Source organism: Neolamprologus multifasciatus, chromosome 2 (genome assembly GCF_963576455.1).
Source record: "Neolamprologus multifasciatus chromosome 2, fNeoMul1.2, whole genome shotgun sequence".
Taxonomy (NCBI): Eukaryota; Metazoa; Chordata; class Actinopteri; order Cichliformes; family Cichlidae; genus Neolamprologus; species Neolamprologus multifasciatus.
In genome coordinates, this window is record NC_140440.1 from 18,993,847 (window position 1) to 19,003,491 (window position 9,645).

Genomic DNA, 9,645 nt, shown 5'->3' on the forward strand with positions numbered 1-9,645 from the left:
GTGATGTTAACCTATAACTTTCTTCTTTCTTCTGACCGCTGCATGTGGAAAATTGATCCAGGTCTGCTTTGCCCCTTAAGAAACACAACTGAGACATTTTCATTATTATCATGAGTGCTTAAACTACCCGTTTCTCTCTCTCTGGTCAGAAATACCAACTTATGTCATGAATGTAAGCATGTTCTTCCTTGCATTTTTGTATTCATGTTAATGTTTAGTGAGTATAAGCTGTTTCTTCATTGCCTTTTATGTTATGTGATCATGGTAATGGAGTGTAAGCTGCTTTCTTCATTGCATATGTGTCTCATAATCAGGTTTAATTCATGCATCTTTTCACTGAGTTCTGAATTCAAAGTATCTCACTTCTGGTTCCTTCCAAAAATAATTTCACATGTAACAATTTGTGTATGTGTGTTTCCTATTCATTAATGTAATTGTCAGTGTATAGGAATTTCTTTCACTTAGGTATTAATCACGTTATTGTAATGCCTCGGTGCCACTGGATTTTAACATGTCTGACACTCATACTTAAGACAAATGGTGGGGGTGTAGTAAGGATGTTGGGGGAAACAGGAACTCCAGAGGACCAGTCTTTCATCTCTTGAGGACTCTGGGAAGTAGCAAGGGAGTGTGAACCTTAAGGTGTGAAACAGCTGTGTACTGCCTTTTGTTCCTGGAGAAGGTATTTAACTGAGAGCCATGCTAGGCTCAGTGAGACTCTGCTGACCCTGCCCCGTGGTCATGCAGGGGCTTCACAAGCTTGTTTGTATGTTCTTTGTGTGCTTGGATTAAAGAATGTTAGCTACCGCTCACCGCTCGTCTGCAGGCTTTATTTAAGTGGAAAACTTCCACAACAAAATGGTGACGAGGATGCGATAGTCCGTGTGGTCGCTGAACAACGGAAATGGAGGAGTCACGGAGCCATGTGTTTTAGCCACCACAGAGACTATCGACTTTGAGGGGACTGCTGCAGATGGGTGAGTTGTAGCTAACTTGTATACAGTCATGGAGAGTTTTTTGTCTGGCCGAGGGGGGGAACGCTGGCCGACTCCGGAGTTCGTGTCTCCGGAGGAAAATCCTGGCGGTTTGAGGCCCCAGGTTTGTGTTGGGTACGGTCCATCACAAGGACAGTGGCTTGAGTGCGCTGTTGGGGAGAAGCCGGCCCAGACCTGTGTTCAGTCCAAGTACGTCACAGGGACAGCGATTCGGGTACACTGTCGGGGAAAATCCTGGCGGTTTGAGACCCCAGGCTTGTGTTGGGAACGGCTCATCACAAGGACAGTGGCTTGAACACGCAGTTGGGGAGAAGCCGGCCCAGACCTGTGTTCGGTCCAAGTACGCCACAGGAACAGCGGTTCGGGTACACTGTCGGGGAAAATCCTGGGGTTAGAGTCCCCAGGCTTGTGTTCGGTTCTGGTGTTGTGCAAAAGAAAAGTAGTCTTCTGCCAGAGTAATTGCAAAAACACCGGTCCATCACAGGGAACGGTGGTTCGAGTCCACTGTTGATAATCATTTCTGCGTACTACAGTGCGTGAAATGACGGTATTTTAGCACTTTTCTGCCGGTAAGGGAAGAAGGCCATTGCAGAGGACGCTCTGAATGTAAAGGGAAACTGGATCCAGTAAAGCGGCAGGCCTTCCACCAGGCGGCCAGAGACAAAACTCAATACGTGACTGTATGGTAAGAATTGAGTAAATGTGTGGTGTGTAAGATTGCAGAGAATGGTTGTGTGGGAAAAGTTGATGTGTGTGTAAAAACAGTGAGAAATGGGGTTTCAAAATGTTGAAAATGGGGAACAAAAACAAGAAAAAAGAAAAAGAGAGGAATGTAGAAATGTGTGTAAAAGTTGTTTCCAACTAGCGGGAGAGGGTGGTACTGCAGGCCACCAGCTCCCCTAGGGTGGACACACACGAAAAATTCTTTTTAGCAGAATTGTTGATAAAAATAAACAAAAAAAATAGGAAGAGGGTTTGGTGTTTTTCAACGTAGAACAACTACAATCTCTCTGGGTTTTTAAGAAAGGGGAGTTCAGAACCAGAGAGGGGAGATGTGTTGTTTTAAGCAATGAGAAGAATGATCAAAATGTCTTAGTGTGTCACTTGCAGGTGAAGAGCAGACCCGGATCAATTTCCCACGTGCAGCAGTCGGAAGAAAATTATAGGTTAACACCATTAGAAACACTCAAGCCAAGTTTTGGCTGAATTGTTTTACAGCTTAACTTCCATGTGTTTGTCACCCTGAGAACACAAGCTCCAAGAATCTCTCCCTGAAGACAAGAAATGCAGTTCCAGAACAACGAGATGGATCTCAAGAGCTCACAGCAGTATCCTGAGCAGTGAAGAAAGGTCCAGCAGCAGCAGCTGTGCAAGACAGCGACAGCAAGGAGAAAAATGGCATCATCATGACTGGATGGATGGATGTGCATTTCCAAGGAGCTGCAACTTCACTGTGTGTGAATGGACTTTGAAAAGACTGCTTGAGTTGGACATTTGCCACTTTCGCCGCAAAATGGCAAAATGAGAGTGTTAAAGACACAGGACAAAGCTGAAAGACAACTGACTCTCACTGGACTGCTGCAAGGGGGAGAGATGAGATGAGACCACAGTCAAAGGAGAAGGGGACAACATGGAGGAAGGCTGTTGTAGTGTGGGAATGAAATTTGGGTTTAGGAAACTGGGAAGGAAAAAAACGACTGCCTTGCGTGGAGAATTGAAAAGTGTCTGGAGCACCGCAAAGAGGAGAGGTACACAAAAATTACACAAACAGGAAAATGCATTAATCCTACTAACACAAACACACATGCAATGAAGCTCATGAAGACCAAATAGCATTTTAAGCATGCATTTCTGTTACCATCATCTTGTCCGGTTAGCTTAGTAGGTTAAGAAGTGATACATACACTAGTGAACTAGTATTATTTTTGGGGAAGGATGATTAAATCAGCGGTGAACAGAATGCTGCGGGAGGGTCAGATGAGTGGGGACTAATAGATTATTGAGTTTCTGGTTTCTGATGTGTGATGGAGGTCTTATCATGACACACATCTGGGTACATGGGGAAAACAAAAACTCATTTTCTAATAGAATATTGCTGTTGTGTGAGGTGTGTGTGACTGGTGGATGAAAGTTTTGGAGATTTACTGATGCATTTTCTTTTGGTACCACTTTGAACCTGCCAATTAGTTTTGTTTTTTCATCATTCTAACAGAGTATGCTTAGACAAGTCCTAAAACTAGGCTTTCATATTTTTTTATTTTTTTTATTTTTAACAGTGCACTGAGATTTTTGTTTGGCAATTTTCTCTTTTTCAAGCAGGCCTGTATGATCGGAATCGAAAGCACTACACAACATGTTGAACAATCGCAAGTGAGCTTCTCCAAAATTAAAATGGGCTCAGGAGAAAGCCACTTATTTGGGACAATCAGAAAACAAGTCCTTGGCAAAAAGGATTCAGCGAGGTAATCCAGTCTAAATTCTTTCTTTTTCCTTTTTTGAAATGACGTCATTGCTGGCAGTAGAAACTTATTGCGTCACGAGAGGTTCTACTGTCAGCAAATAAAAATGGGGACTGACTGGACTGACAAAAGCTTTCATTGACTTGACACCAGTATGCAAGATTGCACCTCCACCCAGAGTGACAAAAGGGTGGATGTATGTATGTTTCTTTTTACAGGAGCAGAAAGGTGACAGCAACATCCTGGGTTGCATGGGCTTTTGAACCGTGCTGACTTAACCTTTTAATTGCCACTTTCTGCATCTTTGTGAATTTACCAGGGGTGTGTTATTCATGACCTTGTATTGTTTACAGTGCAGAGGTCACTGTGAGAAAGTGTGCATACAGACGCGCTGCGCTAACATCTACATCACTTTTTCCACAGCAGATGGCTAATCATATGATCTAATCACATGATTTACAGCAGGACACACCACTGGCTAATGTTTTTTCTTACGACAGGGCCTGGAGTGAAGCTACTTCAGGGGAGAAGCCCTGAGAATTTTTAAGAGACAATGCACAACTTCATTGTGCATGTCTAATTGTGTTAAGCTGACATAGGGCAAAAAAGGGTTTTCCGGGGAAGTTTTCATTTTTAAATTGCAGGAACCGTGACATGAGGGATATGGAAGGATTGACTGAGGCTCAGACGCAAACTATGACTAGGAGAGAACGCTTCAAGAGGACCACTGAGAAGCAGGGACCATCTGCAGGACAACAGACAAACGACAGTGGGCTTCCAAAGGATTGTCATGAGGAGATTTTGAACAGCAAAATCTTAAAAATAAAATGAAAGAGTTTCGCCGTTGACGCTGAGGAAGACAACTAAGGTGTACGACGTGCTCTGCCTTAAATCTACAGCCGCGTTGGAACAGAAATCGATGGATGGAGAGAGCGTGCCAAGCTCCAAAAGTGACAGCGCAAGGAAGATCAGCGTTAGAATTATGACTCTGTAAATGGCACAGACACCAGGAGCCATGACTGTGACTGAGAATGACCACCTAATGCTGTTTCACTTTGCCATGCAAAGTACTTTGACACTCTGGAGAAGACCTTTCCTCTGTATCATTGTTGTTTCCATTTGCATGCGAGAGCTTAGATTGTGGGGAAGATTAAAGATGAACAAAGGGTGGTGGGAGAACAGTGAAGTGAGGATACACAGTGTAAAACTCCTTTAAGTGTACAATAATGTTGATGTGATATACAGAATGTCAGGAAAGAAATTCTAGTTTTAATGTGATTCTTGATTTAAGAATCAAAGGGTGGGATTGTATAGGAATTTCTTTCACTTAGGTATTAATCACGTTATTGTAATGCCTCAGTGCCACTGGATTTTAACATGTCTGACACTCATACTTAAGACAAATGGTGGGGGTGTAGTAAGGATGTTGGGGGAAACAGGAACTCCAGAGGACCAGTCTTTCATCTCTTGGAGGACTCTGGGAAGTAGCAAGGGAGTGTGAACCTTAAGGTGTGAAACAGCTGTGTACTGCCTTTTGTTCCTGGAGAAGGTATTTAACTGAGAGCCATGCTAGGCTCAGTGAGACTCTGCTGACCCTGCCCCGTGGTCATGCAGGGGCTTCACAAGCTTGTTTGTATGTTCTTTGTGTGCTTGGATTAAAGAATGTTAGCTACCGCTCACCGCTCGTCTGCAGGCTTTATTTAAGTGGAAAACTTCCACAACATCAGTTATTTTTTCTTTTTGTTTACCTCTTTGTTTGTGACGTGGACATCCCTAAACCATCATGAGTTCAGGCTTCAATTTCAACCCAATTATATCCTATAGTCTCGCACTGAAGTCTTCTGGGCTTCACCTCTCACTGGTCCCTGTCCCTCTCTTCACAGTGTCCTGTGTTGTCTTGAAATCTCCAGCAACACAGTTCCAAGTCAACTGTTTTCTTCTTCTCTGTTTCTTCTCCATTGATCTTTTCAGTATTTTCCTTTTAGGTTAAGTTCCAGCTTGGCAAAATATCACATTCAGTGCCTTCAAACAGTCATGTCACACTGTTCTTACCAGCCTGCAGTTCACCGTGCATGTTTTCATCACGTGGTTTCTTTCATGCTGCTGCTGGAGTCGTCAGTGTTGTTTCAGTTGCACTGCCTTTTGCCTGCTGTTAATTCTTCAAGTCCACGATGTTCTGTCGGTCTTCATGAGGAGATTAACTGTCCTTTACGCTTCTTCTCAGGATCGGGACAAAGTGAGAGGTCAAGCTGTAAAAATTTAAGCCAAAACCTGGCCTGTTTTCCTCCCAATTCTGTTAATCTATCCTTTTGCCGCTGTACTCAAGGTTCCATGTTGAGAGAAGTCCACCTGTATTGACACACGAAAGCATACAATTAATATCCTTTTCATTTCTTTTCTTAAAACCTCCATTTGCTTCATATGCCTAGAGTTTAACTCGTCTGTCTCTTTTCTCTGGGTACACACTTGTCACAGTGAGTTTCCCTTTTATGGGCATGCAGTTCCTGTCACACACACAGCTCCTCAGAGCCATATTTTCTGTTTCTCTTTGCTATTTTTACAGCCTAATCAAACTCTTTAGTTCTACTAAGTCTTGATCTAAAAACAATGTGTAACACTTATGGAGTCGTTACAGTATACTAGGACCAGTTAGGTTCGACTACTAGAGTAGTAATGAGTGTAGCATGTAATAAAGACCACAGACCAGAAAATAAATTTAAATTGCCGGCTTATTATTTTGTGAAGACAGAGAATAGACAGTTAACACACATTACATAAAACATCCAACATCACACATTTAAGGGAAACAAGATATTTTCTTTCCCCTTTTTGTTCAGTATGTTCTGTTAGTTTATCCTGTTTATCTCAAAACCTTTTATTTGGCTTTAGAAGGATGTTATTTTCAACCTAGGTTATTGTCTTATTTATTTCAAGTTCTAAGTTCAAGTTTATCCTTTGATCTATTTGCATTAACACTGTGTCATTTTAAATCAAGTTCAGTTCTTTAGGCCCAAGATTTAATTTAATCTTGGTCTAGGTTCACCTTTCAATCTCAACCAGTTCTTATTTTGTTTTAACCCAACAAACTTATTTACATTTCCATTAACACCATTAGAGCATTAAAATGTAAGGTTGACCAAAACAATTTACAAAAATAAATAAATAAATAAATATAAAACTGAAAACAATTCAGCAAAAGGCTGAATGAATCCCTTAAACAAACAAATAAACAAAAGAAAGTTGTCTCTGTGTCCTTTAACTATTAATCCTGGAATTACTCCAAATGATTATCCAGTGCTTTGAAAGTCCGCTGTTCTTTTGCAGAGGTGTATGGATTAATCCTACCAGTTTTCTCAGCGAAAGAGCTCAACGTCCAGCAGGGGGCGTTTTCCCTTTTCCTGCTCGGTACAGTTCAATGGGTCCGTGGGTGGCTCGCCATCTTGTTTCTCACTCAGCGGATCAAACTCCGATTCTAGCTCGGCATTTCCCGATCCAAACCTTAATGGCCTACCATAACAACAAAATAAAGTGCATAAACATTCGAAAATAACACAAGGGTAGCTCTTAAATAACAGTAAAAGTCCATTTTTCCAGCTTATTTAGCCGTGAATGAGGTGACGCCAAAATGGCGCGCTGAAACACCGTCAAAGGCCTTTGAAGTACAGCCTGTGTGTTGGTTAAGCACGAATCCACCGTTTTTAACATAAGACAACATAAATCTGCTACCTTGGCTCTCCGTTTGCATGAAATGAGCAATATAATACAACAAAACATTTCTTGCATGAAATAAAATACAATTTCTGAACTCACCAAGTCCCGTTCGGTTATGTTCACAACGTCACCGAGGCAAGGACAGGTCGGAAAAACAAAAAATATATTCTCCAGAGTACAAAAATGGCTTTATGTAGATTTCTGGCTCGTTTTTAATATTTTTTCACTCGTTTAGGTAGCAGCTCCGCAAGGACTGTCTGCATTTCTCCCTCTCCAGCATCAAAAAGACGGAACAACCCGATTGGGTGTGGCTATCACAGGAGTCACGCTGCAGCGTGCCCTTTCACAATAAGAGTCTCAACACATATTTTAGCCATTTTACCTGAATTAACATAAAACACCACGAATTAGCAAGGTTTTTAACCTTTTAACACGTTTTTAAACACAAATGAAATCCTATACCATGAATTATATCATTGCTGATGTTTTTAATGAATTTTCTTAACCATTATGATCTATTTATTTATCACCTGTGATATATTTCTTATGACTGTTTTTACTAACAGGCTTTTATTTATTGGCAGTTATGTTAACCAGGGTTACAAATGCACCCTTATTTTACACGCACACTTTTTCGAACATCAATCATCATGCCTTTTCTCTCAAACTTCCACTTTTTCACTCACTCTACTATCAACTTTCGTAGTGTTATTATTACTTATTTATTATTTTTGTACAAATCACACCCAATCACTCAAAACCTACTACTCACAACCAGTGTTGGGACTAACACGTTATTAAGTAACGCGTTACAGTAACTACGTTATTATTGTGGTAACGCGCACGTTATCTAGTTATTATGCCAAAACCAGGAACGCGTTACTCGTACCAATTAACTCTGGTAATTGGTGATTCTGTTCTCAGACATGTGAAGCTAGAGACACCGGCAACCATAGTCAATTGTCTTCCAGGGGCCAGAGCAGGCGACATTGAAGGAAATTTAAAACTGCTGGCTAAGGGTAAACGTAAATTCAATAAAATCATAATTCACGTCGGCAGTAATGACACCCGGTTACGCCAATCGGAGGTCACTAAAATCAATATTGAATCGGTGTGCAACTTTGCCAAAACAATGTCGGACTCTGTAGTTTTCTCTGGTCCCCTCCCCAATCAGACCAGGAGTGACATGTTTAGCCGCATGTTCTCCTTAAATTGCTGGCTGTCTGAGTGGTGTCCCAGAAATGATGTGGGCTTCATAGATAATTGGCAAACCTTCTGGAGGAAACCTGGTCTTGTTAGGAGAGATGGCATCCATCCCACTTTGGATGGAGCAGCTCTCATTTCTAGAAATATGGACAAATTTATTAAGCCCCTCAAAACATGACTATCCAGAGTTGGGACCAGGAAGCAGAGTTGCAGTCTTACACGCCTCTCTGCAGCTTCTCTCCTCCTGCTACCCCCCCAAAAACCCATCTCCATAGAGACTGTGTCTGCTTCCAAAAAGACAAAAACAAACTAAAAACCAGCAACAAACAACTTAAACATTTACAAAGAAAGAACAATACAGTATCCACATCTGAACCAAAGAGTAAAACAGTGAAATGTGGATTATTAAATATTAGGTCTCTCTCCTCCAAGTCTCTGTTAGTACATGACTTAATAATTGATCAACAAATTGATTTACTCTGCCTTACAGAAACCTGGTTGCAGCAGGATGATTATGTTAGTTTAAATGAATCAACACCCCCGAGTCATTCTAACTACCAGAAATCTCGAAGCACAGGTCGAGGGGGCGGTGTGGCAGCAATTTTTCACACCAGTCTATTAATTAATGAAAGACCAAGACAGACTTTTAATTCATTTGAAAGCCTGATGCTTAGCCTCGTCCACCCCAGCTGTGAAACTCAGAAACCAGTCTTACTTGTTATCATCTATCGTCCACCTGGGCCTTACACAGAGTTTCTGTCTGATTTCTCAGACTTTATATCTAATTTAGTTCTGAGCTCAGATAAAATAATTATTGTGGGTGATTTTAACATCCATGTTGATGCTAAAAATGACAGCCTCAACATGGCATTTAATCTGTTGTTAGACTCAATTGGTTTCTCTCAAAATGTAAAAGAACCCACCCACCACTTTAATCACACTCTAGATCTTGTTTTAACATATGGCATAGAAACTGAACATTTAACAGTGTTTCCTGAAAACCCTCTCCTGTCTGATCATTTCTTGATAACATTTTCATTTACAATAATTGATTACGCAGCAGTGGAGAGTGGACTTTATCAAAGTAGATGTCTTTCTGAAAGCGCTGTAACTAAGTTTAAGAATATAATCCAGCCACTGTTATCATCGTCAATGCCCTGTACCAACACAGAGCAGAGCAGCTATCTGAACGCTACCCCAACAGAGGTCGATTATCTTGTTAATAATTTCACCTCCTCACTACGTACGACTCTGGATACTGTAGCTCCTGTGAA

The 9,645-nt window shown here is 41.3% G+C and overlaps 1 long non-coding RNA gene across 1 annotated transcript; it reads right to left on the reverse strand.

Moving 5' to 3' along the window:
• Positions 1 to 6,799: 6,799 nt before the first annotated feature.
• On the reverse strand, positions 6,800 to 7,764 carry LOC146524212 (uncharacterized). The gene is made up of 2 exons (XR_014875898.1): positions 7,265 to 7,764; positions 6,800 to 6,961 (listed from the first exon to the last, which is right to left on the reverse strand). It is a non-coding gene; the product is annotated as an uncharacterized LOC146524212 (long non-coding RNA).
• Positions 7,765 to 9,645: the final 1,881 nt, after the last annotated feature.